Source organism: Pyrgilauda ruficollis, unplaced genomic scaffold (assembly GCF_017590135.1).
Source record: "Pyrgilauda ruficollis isolate IOZ18807 unplaced genomic scaffold, ASM1759013v1 scaffold210, whole genome shotgun sequence".
Classification (NCBI taxonomy): Eukaryota; Metazoa; Chordata; class Aves; order Passeriformes; family Passeridae; genus Pyrgilauda; species Pyrgilauda ruficollis.
The window spans coordinates 50,232-61,273 of NW_024520319.1; positions in this window are offsets into that span (position 1 = coordinate 50,232).

An 11,042-nucleotide genomic window follows, 5' to 3' on the forward strand; every position below is an offset into this window, starting at 1 on the left:
AAGAAAAAAAAAAAAAGAAGCCTTTTCGGGCAGCCCTACCTCCTTCCTTTCCTCCCTCCCACCATCCCGCCTCCCCATCCCTCCCCGCCCCGCGGCCGCCCGGCTCCGGCGCTGCCCGAACAAAGGCGAGGCTCGCCGGGCGCGGGGCAGCGCCCCCAGCTCTGCCCCGGTGCCCCAGTCCCACCTCCCGGGCCCTCGCTGCAGCGGGACCCCGCACGGAGATGCTCCACAGCGAGAACCAAATCTTCTCCCAGCTTAGGGCGCTGCCGCCGCGTGAGCTGGAGGTAAACATCCCGTTTGGAAACATCTCGGATCTTTTCCAGATGTGGAAACAGGGGAACTGAAGATGCCCCATTCCTGGCAGTGTCCAAGTCCAGGTTGGATGGGGCTTGGAGCAACCTGGGATAGTGGAAAGTGCCCTTGGCCATGGCAGGAGCTTGAAAAAAACCCGAGTTTTATGGTCCCTTCCAACCCAAATCATTCCATGATCCCATTTTATGTTTTTAACTTCCCTCTCCTCCTGTTTTTGGGGGGAAACAGACAGAAGGAGGTGCTGGCCTTACTCCTGGATGCCCTCTTGCTGGCTCTCCAAGGAAAACCCACACTCCTTGGGTTTTCCAAAGGGCATCACCACAGCTCCAGAGCTGGGACCCCACAGTTCAATACATGCTGTGCTTCCTCAGGCTCCTCCTCCTCACTGCCCTGACAAGGGCAAATAAACCCGGTACCCCCCTAAAAAAACTCAACAGAACTCAACAAAGCCAGCACCGTGCTAAAAGGGCTTCCCACATCACAGAACCATGGAATGGTTTGGGTTGGAAGATCAAGATCATCGTGCTCCACCCCTTTGCCGTGGGCAGGGACACCTTCCACCATCCCAGGGTGCTCCAAGCCCCAGTGTCCAACCTGGCCCTGGACACTTCCAGGGATGGGGCATCCATCAGCACAGAGAGCAAACCTCCTGGCACTGTTTCCATTTGCTGTGTCCAGCTAATTTTTTCTTCTGGACGGGACTCCAAGGCCAGCTCCAGGGCGGGGGCTGTGCTGAACACCAGGAGCACCAGTTGTGCTGGTTGTGCTGGGATTTCACTGCCGTGGGGCCCAGCGGCTCTTCGGGTTACACTGAGCAACCCAAAACCTTTCTCAAGAGGTCATTCCTGCCTTGGGGAACTCGTCATCCAAGCTGCCACACAGGCCAGAGCACGAGGGAAAAGGCAAGCAGGGAAAACAACGTGCCAGCCTGCAAGCTTCCTGGCAGAAATTAGGATTCTGGTTTTGAGTTTCTTTGGTAGGACCCCAGCTGGAGCTTTGTTCCCAACCCCTCAGCACAGCAATGCCCAGAATGGCAGGAAAGGATCACTGCTGGGGAAAATGCCCTGCTTCCCTCCACTGCAGGTGTGGGAGGATGGTGGGGCAGCTGGGTGCCAGGAGGAGGATCCAGAGGTGGAGATGGGGAACCCCTTGGAGATGGTCCTGCTGCAGCCATTTCTGGTGAGGCACCACTCTCCTGTGTTCTGCTGCCAGAGCATCCCTCCAGAGGAGGGTGGAGAGCCTTGCCTTCCAGCTGGGTGACTGGGTTGGGTTTTGGGGCAAAGAGGAGGAGCTGAGGCCGCAGTGATCAAAATCCAATCCAAAATTCCCTGTAGCTAAATCCACAGGATGCCTCCAAAAGGAGAGAGGAATACATTTACTTCAAGTGGAGAATTTCAAGCTGGAAGAGAAACAGATTTTAATTCCCAATTTAAGTCTTTTCATGCTTCTGTTGCTTCATGCAATCTATAATTAAAGAGCAGAAATGATCTGCAAGAGATTCTTTTCAGAAGAGATAGAAAAAGAATTTGTGCTCCGAGCATTTCGGATGATTGTGGAAGATACGCACCCGCTGGAGCATCAAAGCTGGAATGAGCCCTTATTTTGGCTGAATAGATTTATGAGGAAACACGGAATAAAGGGCATACTTTACTTGTGAAGAACAGCTCTGGAAAGCATCATTTAATTACTGTTTTTCAGAGACAAAAACTATTTCTTCATCCACAAGATCTGTGAATTCATCCAGTCCCTCTAGACTTTTATGCCTCCCCTGATGTTACCAAATCTGTGTTTGGCAGGCAGTAAAAACTTGGCTGAATGACAATGGCAATGACCTGACACACAACTTGCCTCATTTATTACGTTCTAAAGATAATAATTAAACGTGTTTGAGTACCCGTGACATGCTGGATCTGGTGAAAAAACAACTTCCAAGGGTATCTCTCAGGCTCCTAGATGACAAGATGTTCATTTGTCACCCACGCAGTGACACTAAGTGTTGGTCTTATCTGCCAGAAATATTCATATAATAATATTAGTGGATTTTGGTGTTATCTCTATCATTTAAGTCAGAAAAATTTATTTATTCAAGCCTTTTTCTTCCCTGTTCTTGTCATAGAGGATGGCAAGAGAAGCAGCAAGGCAACTTCCCCTTGTCCTTTCCCTCCTGTCCTTCCCCTCTGCCTTGGCCCTTCCATTCTCCTCCTTGTCTCCTGGCTTTGCCTTTCCCAGCCTTTAACTCTGTCCCACCCTTCTCCCTGACTTTAGGCTTAACCTTTTCCTTTCCGTTTTGGAGTCCAAATGGCTCCTTTCCCTGGTTTTCCCCTCCTCGGGTGCTATTTTATCTCATGCCCCCATTTCCTTCATGGATAATGCACTCTGCAATTCTTTATGATTCAAGGCTTCCCTCTGCAGCCTGGAGATTTACCAGGGACACGGGTTTGGGGACTTTCCCATTATTTAGGTGACCCCTAGGCCTGGGGAGGAGCAGGTTTTCCTTCCAGCTTCCAGAGAAGAAAGCTGACAACAGCTGCTGTTTCTAAAATCCCAAAGCAGGCTCCTTTTCCTGCAGGAAGCTGCAGCCAGTATTCCCAAAGCCTGATTTCCATCCTGCAGTGCCAGTTTCTGGCCATCCTGAAATGCTGCAGTGTCCCACCAGGTACCACTCAGAGCCAGAGCCCAGGTGAAATGTTCCAAATCCCCTCCACCAGCAGCAGATGCAGCTATTGACCCCCAAATACAAGGAATCTTGATTTTGAGGGCAGGAAAAACCTTCACAAAAGGCTTTCTTTTGTAAGAAATACTTCAAAAGGAAGTATTTCTTACAAGAAAAATAAAATAAAATAAAACAGAAACAAACAAAAAAACCCAAACAAAAAAAACCCACCAAAACAAACCCACTTAATTTTGTCTATTTTTGTGCCTTTATGGACACTGGTTGTTTTGCTCAGCTGTACAAACCTCCTGGAGGGAAGGCATTAGTGTTAATAAAATTGTAGCAATCCCCACCAATTACCTAAACTGGCTTTTCTGCCCATAATATCATGAGTTTGGGAGCCAGGAGCTCGGGGTATACAGAGTGAGAAGACAAGGCTGTATTTCCAGCTCTAGCTCACCATGTCTTCTTCCCAGAGATTTAAACCTTCTGTTTGTTAATCCCAAAGGCTCTGAAACAGCTGCCCCTGCGCTCAGGTTGCGCAACCAGCTTCTCACCACGGGCTGATTTCTGGCAAGAAGTGGTCAAAATCACCAAAAAAAAAAAAAAAAAAAAAAAAAAAAAAAAAAAAAAAAAAAAAAAAAAAAATTAAAGGAGAAGAAGGGGGGAGAAAGTGTTTTGCAGCTGTTTGGGTTAGTTTGAGGTTTTAAAAGCAGCTGGAAGAAGGAAGAAGCACTGGGAGGGATGGCTCAGCATCCTAGGCACAGGTAAATTGGGACAGGGATTTTACCTGATGCTTATCCCCATCCAGGTGCAATGCATCGATCATTGTCACTGCTAGAAAGGAAGGGATGGGACTATTTTCAGGCTAAGAACCATTTATTGCTGAGATAAACATCAGTCTCAGAGGCTGTGAGGTTTTAGAGGAGCGAGCAGTCGGCCACAGCTCAGAGCAGTCACAAGTTCTTTGTTACAAGGCAATACAGAACTTTCTAAGCCCATGGACAGATGCCACAAGGTTCACTTTGCTTTTCTAACCTACCACCTTTGCTTCACTGTGGATACTTTTATCTAATGGGCTTCTGTCACACTTAAACACAGATGCTTCTATTGTAACTTCTGAACTCTCAGTTTATTCCATACAGCCCCACCCCTACATTACAGACCCTTCACCATCTCATCAGTGCAGTTTCTCACTTAAGGCATATTCTTACTTACAACTATAGAAGCATAAGTTTATTATTTTTCTGCTTAATATCAGTGTGTTGTATTTTTACAATCAACCCAAGCTTCTCCCAAGGCTGCAGATCAAACCCTTCGGTGTCTGTGGAAGTTTCTGTTTTTCCGATTCCCACACGCATCCACGCTCAGAACAAGGCAAAGCTTGGCGGGGGAAGCATCCCAAACCCACCGTGCGGGGACCTGGAGCCTCAGCAGGCTCCCATCGCGCCCTGCCCTGCGAAGGGAGGCAGGGATGGAAGCAGGAGCACGGCGGGCTGTGGGTGAGCGAGCATGACCTCATCCCTCAGCCATGCGGAGCTGCCCCGGGATTAGCGCAGGGAGCAGCCGCTGCTGCAGCACCGGGGCAGCAGGGGAGGGAAAACCCCCCGAGCATCTTGCCCTCCCTCTCCACAGCAGCCCCTGGCTGGAAAACACCCCTCTTCCAGGATTTCAGCTCTTTTCGGGGGGATGTTTTTAGGAGTCCTGCTGGAAGAGCACGAGGGAGAGTCACGAAGATGTTGTGCTGGTCCAGGAGAGGAGCAGGAGAAGCACGAGCCTGGATTTTGGAGCAGGCAGGGAGGGAGGGAGCTGACAGACACATCATCTGGTCTCCGGCTGCCCCGAGGCACGATCATTCCTGGCAGATCTCTCCCTAATCCCTACTTTAAGACCTCCAAAGATGGAGGGAGCCTCCACAAGCGAACATTTCTTTTTTTTTTTTTTTTTTTTTTTTTTTTTTTTTTTTTTTTTTTTTTTTTTTTTTTTTTTTTTTTTTTTTNCTTTTTTTTTTTTTTTTTTTTTTTTTTTTTTTTTTTTTTTTTTGGCCATGTCTTGCTTTTCTTGTCCTGGAAAGTTTTTCCTCCTGGTTAAATCTGTTTATCTGCAAATTTGGCCCGGGTAAAACACCAGTCCTGGTATATCCTGCCACCAAACTCTTCCTGCCAGCATGCCAAAGATCCTGGATGCTGCTGTCACAAACCCAAGTGACAAGGCAGCCACTGGCAAAGCTCTCCCACGAGGCCCCAGACACACTGGAATCAGCACAAGGTTTTAAAGGTGAGGCTTCGCTGGAGCTGGAAAGTGAAGGGGTTTGTATGGATTTAGCACACAATGCTGTGGATTTCTGGGAGGACCCAAGTTCCCCGTGCCTTTTTTCCAGGACCTAGAAGAGAGAGCTGGGTGTGCAAAGCAGCTGATCCAGCCAAGGTGGGAAACCATCCCTTCCAACCCTCTCCCCACGGCCAGCCGCTCTGCATCCCACATCTCCAAAGGCTGCCATCCTCCCTGCTCCCTCAGTGAGCCCAGCATCCCACAGCTGAGGCAATTCCCCTGCAGCCAAACCCCTGGAAGCAACGGGACAGCAAAGGTGACACCGAGTTACCACAGGAGGTTGCAAGGGTGACAGCAAGAAACCTCTGGAGAGGAACAAACTCCTGTTTAGGCACATCATGGCAGGAACAGAGCTCGAGTCTCACCAAGGCTCATCTCCTGATGGCACCTAGGCAGTGTATTTTGGGATCAGAGCCCTTTGTTCAGCCCAATCCAAACAGAAGCATCTTTCCCTCATCCCACCAAACTGCATCTCGCCGCACCTCCAAGCAGTGTTTCTCCCCAGCTACAGCTGCATCTACAAATTCCTGCAAGATGTTTGCCTTGGCAGCCTTGCTGGGAGGTTTTCTAGGGGCTGGGAGTCCCCCCTCACTGCCTTGCCCACCCAGGGATGAGCAGACAAGCTCAGGAACCCGAACTGTAAAGCTGGAAAAGGGATAAATGAGCCAGAAAGTGGAAGCCGACGCCGGTCCCGGCTGAGCTGCGAGTTGAGGGCTGGTGAAACAAGGTCAGTGAGATTTATACCGACAGCCTTGGATGGCTTCCAGCCCCTACTGTCAGCAGCAGAGCCTTGGAAAAGAGGAGGGAAAATCTTGCTCTCCTTCTAGGAACCGCGCCGCAGAGAGAGCTCGGCCGGCGTGGCCGCGTCCCCGCCGTGGGGAAGCAGAAAATATCCCCAAAATCTGTTTCTCTAAGCACAGCTGCAGCAGGTGCTGAACTCCAGGTCGGCAGCACCGAGGTGGCCACTGGGCTGAGGGGCTCCTGCTGCCATGGGTGGGAAGCCATGGAGCCCTCCTTCCCAAAAGCACAGAGCCTTAAAGCTCCCCGCTGGCCATGGCATCCGAGGGAAAGGTGTGCACCCCATCCATGGGATCCAGTTAAAGCCTCTCTTTAGGACCAAAATCCCACCAGCATCGCTCCAGCTCTGGGGCTTGGCACAGCCTGCCCACAGGGAGACATCCATCCCTGCTGCCTTGGCATTCCCAGCCCTTCCCTTGCCCTTCTCCCTGCTGCCTTGGCATTCCCAGCCCTTCCCTTTCCCTTCTCCCTGCTGATGCACAATGCAAACTAGGTTAACCTTGCCCAGCATCCCCCCCAATGAGCCTTTCCCTCTCCACACACTGACCACCTTATGAATTTTTTATCATCTTCCTGCTAAAATTAAGCTTACTGCCATGTAAACCCCAAATCCTTTTTTTTTTTTTTCCTTTTTTAACCTCGTAAATCGAACTTCTGAGCATTTCCCAGTCCCCAGGGCCTTGCTCATCCCCTCGACCCACAGATATTTTTCCAGCATGACCCCCACCAGCCAGAGAGTGCTTTTGAGTGAATCTCATTGAGCCCCATCTCCTCTTTTAGCTCGAGCTGGGGAAAATTAATTTTTCATTTGCCTGGGGCCAGAAGCACCCTGAGGTGGTGGAGGGCTGGAAAGCAGCTGCTTTTTCCCCCCCCCTTCCCCTGCAATATTCATGTAAGAAAAGTGAGAAACAGAATGAGAAAGTCATTCCAAGCCTGAGGTCCGTGGTTTATCCACATTTTGCTGCAATAAAAAAGCCAAGCCTGATTCTCTGCATGATGTCCATAGGTTTTGGAGCTTTGGAAAACTTCCCTTTGCTGCCACCCTCTACACAGGTTAGCATTTTCATTGCTCTTCTGGGTTTTTAGCCAAAAATCCCGCTTCTCTGCACCATCCCCTTTCAGCCCATGATTTATTCCTGCCTCTCCTGCCCCCAAAACAGGAGCTGGGAGGGTGAAAATGGGGGAAAAAGAGAATTTCTGGTGCTTGGAGGTCTGGTATTGTGCCTATATGGCTTTTATTTTTAGTTTTTCAAGCCCTGGCTCTGCAAAAGCATCTTAATTACTATTCTTCAGCTGTAAAAATGAAACCCAGATGTGCTCCCTTTGCAGAGCTTCCTTCGGGGGGTTCTGCCGGAGGGGGACATCCCAGCAAGGAAAACATGGAAATTATTATTATTATTAATATTATTTTAAGAGCTCTCATGTCCAGAGCTATTTGTGTTGGCCCCGAGCCAGAACATGCCTCTTCCCTGCTGCTGTAAATAGAAATTATATCACCCCCAGCCCCAAACACCCTCAATTTTCACCAAAATCCAAGGGAAACACTCCTGAGCTGGGACTTGGGTGCAGTTGGCAGAGCTGCCACAGCTGGGCAGAAAAACAGGGGGAAATGGGATTTTTTTGGGAAAAGCAGAGCCCTGAAGCTTCTGATAGCTGCAGTGATTTGGCTGGGGCAGGTTTCCCCTCGCAGCCCCACGTGCCAGTGGAATATTGGCTCCTCGGCACATTTTCCCTTTTGGAGGGATAAAAACCAGAAAGACACGTGAAGTTCAGCTTCCAGGGATTTCTACTGGCCTGTAGGAGGAGGAATAAAATCCCTGGCTGAGGTCAGAGCAGCCCTGTTCCTTTACCTCTGTAAAGGAGGGGTCCCTTTGCCAGGGCCCCTGTGTGATCAAAGATGCAGGAAGGGAGAATCTGGCCAAGACCAGCTGTATTTTCATACTTTTAATAATACCTTTTAATAAAAATTACTAATAAAATAATAGATTAATAAAAAATTTAGAATAAAAATTTTTTTAAATTATAGTCTTTAAAGAAAGGGAACCTCCCAGGCCCATTTATCTGAGGAGTTTCACAGAGAGATGGTAGGGTTGGGGTAAAGTTTCTTGCCACCTTGTCACCACCATCCCACAATGGATTTATATATTTGTTTCTTATCTATATTATTGCTCTCCTAGAGAGAAAAAAAAAAAAAAAGGTTTCTGGCAGAAAGCTTTGCTTTCTCTGGAAGGAGGCAGCCTTGCAGCCAAGGGTCCACGTGGTGCAAAGCTCCACTGAAATATTCCTCACACCAAACAAGCTCCAGCCAAAGGCAAAGGCTGAGCAGGGAGAAAGCTCCTCTGTACCCACCTCCTCACAGGGGGAAGAAATGTGGGGATACTTCCACTTCCAAGGCAGATTTTGACCTGGAGCTCCCCATGGATTGAGTCACAGGGGTTTTATTCTGTTCCAAAAAGCTTTTTTCCTTTTTTTTTTTAGGAAGTGTTTTATATTAAAATACGTTTTAATAGGATTTAAAAGATAAGTTTTGTCCCTGTATGAATAGGAAATACCATTCAGCCAATGGTTACAGGTTAATCATGACTCAATTTATAAAATGTTTTAATTACACCCTCAAACGTGACCTTTGCTATGGGACAAGAACACGAGTGCAGCACATCTGCTGCAGAGAAAACCTGGACAGGACACATCAGCATGGCCCAAACCCTCAGGGATGGGGCAGGCAAGCAGAAGCATTAATAATCCATTCATTAATTACCCATGTCAAATATAATCTCGTTAGGCAGCAGCACAGCTACAAACAGCACCACTGCCACGTTACCCCCAGTGCAGCCAGAAAAAAAGGGGGAAAAAAGTCATTAAAACCCTCTCTGCTTTCATGACAGTGGAGCCAGGCTCCCAGACTGGCCCAAAAATCCTCTCTGATGATGGTGATGATGATGATGATGCAGGGTGTTCTGGTGTGGAGGAAGAAGCATCCCTGCTTTGCTCTGTGCTCAAGGCTTCCTGTTCTCCAGCTCCACATTTCACCTTTTCTAAGCTCCAGCAGCACCAATGCCACGAATAACCTTTTCCACAGGTAGATTGGGGGTTTTTTAAGGGATATTAAGAGTTTCCACGACCCACCCCAGCCTGTGTGTACAACAAAAAGTGCAGTGGGGTGATTTTGGGCAGCATTGGGGTTTCCCCTTTCCCTGTGAGCCTGCCAGGCTGAAACAAAGCCCCAAAACTGGGTGATGGCACCCAGAGCTGTAGGGACACCCTGTGTCCCCATGGAAATGAGATGCAGATCTGGGATCAACACCAGCAGAGGAGACAATCAGCCACAGATCTGTGTTTCCTGCCCTGGAATCAATCCCCTAGCACTGCTGGCTGGGATTTAGTATTTAATTCCCTACCCCAAAATAACCTCAGGTCCCCTTGGCTGTACTCCCACACTCCAAGCCCTGAGCAAGGTGAAGGAAGGAAGTGGAGAATTAGGAGTTACCTGAGGGTCAGGAGCCTGCAGAACACCAATTTCCATGAAAATCAATAAAATTGATCAACGAGCTCTTGGTGTTTTAATGTAAAAACACACTTTGAGTTTCCTTTATTTTGCAGATATTTTAGTCCACACAGCCTCTTGCTGGTGCTTCCCTGGGAAGAACTGCTGCTCCTCCAGGGAATATACCCCACTGAGGCTGGAGGTCAGCTCATTAACACCATCCAATTAATAGCTGCTTTTTACCCTCCTCCCATGGGACACCTTCCACTAGCCCAGGTTGCTCCTGGTTGTTATTATATAGAATTGAAAATATGTCATGTATTTAATATTTCTAGAATTTACATTGCATAGAATAATTCTAGAATGTGTATTTTCTATCATTATATATAAAATCTATATATATTGTGTACACAATGTGTGCTATAGACATAACATATAGCATTTAAAATTCATGCTATACACTCAATAATTATTTTATATTTTAGATACATCATATATGATACACAACCCCTTGTTTGCTTTGTCTCTGGCTGAATCCTTTCAGAATTGCCAATCCTTTTCCCTCGGAGCAGAAAATCCAGGCCATTCAGAGCCAGGTTTTAACTTCTCATCTAGGAGAAGGATCTGGGTTTCTGCCTCCCCAGCCTGGGGAAAAGAAGGAATAAACACAGCACGGTTGATTTTTCACATTCAAACACATTCCCATCTCCCAGGATATTTTTTTTTCCCAGGCAATTGCTGTAGCCCTGCTTTGGAAATCACTTGTTAGGATGGTGGGAAAGCAGAAAGGAGCCTTTGAGCCCCTCAGACCAGGTGATGCAAAGCTCCAGCCTTCATTACCAAGATTAAAAGAGGCTGGGATTTCCTAAGCAATTAAAAACTCTGCCTAATTAAGACAGGGCTAATAGGCAGGACTTCCAAGAGTTGCTCCTGGGGCAGGAGAAGGATTTGCAGCAAAAGAGCCTGCAGGTAATTGCTTTAGTAAGGCAGAATAAATGGGGATGTGAGGACAGAGAGGATGTGCTCTGTTAAAAACTAAAATAAGAGGGAAAAAAGAAGGGGAAAAAAGAAGAAAAATAGCATCAACAGCCTCTTGAAATTACTCAATCAACTGTCTGACTGCATCAGCAGCAAGTTATCCAAACACTGCAACACTCAGTGAGGGGCAAAACATTCAGGCAGGTATTTCTGCCTGAAGAAAGGAAAAAAAAATTTGAAAGCACACCCCCAAATGTGCGGCTCAGCCAAAAAAAAAGAAAACGAGGGACCCCTTGGGACCTGGGTCTGTCACAGCCAAGGCTGAAGAAAAAGCAGAGCTCTGCTATTTTAAAACCTTGTTTTTCTTTCCAGCCTCCACCTTTGAATTTCTGCCACCTCCCGCCACTGGCGGCGGATGAAAGCGGCTGCTGGGACAGAGGGAACGTGTGCTCCCGCTCTGCGCTCCCCATCCTGCTCTCTCCTCCC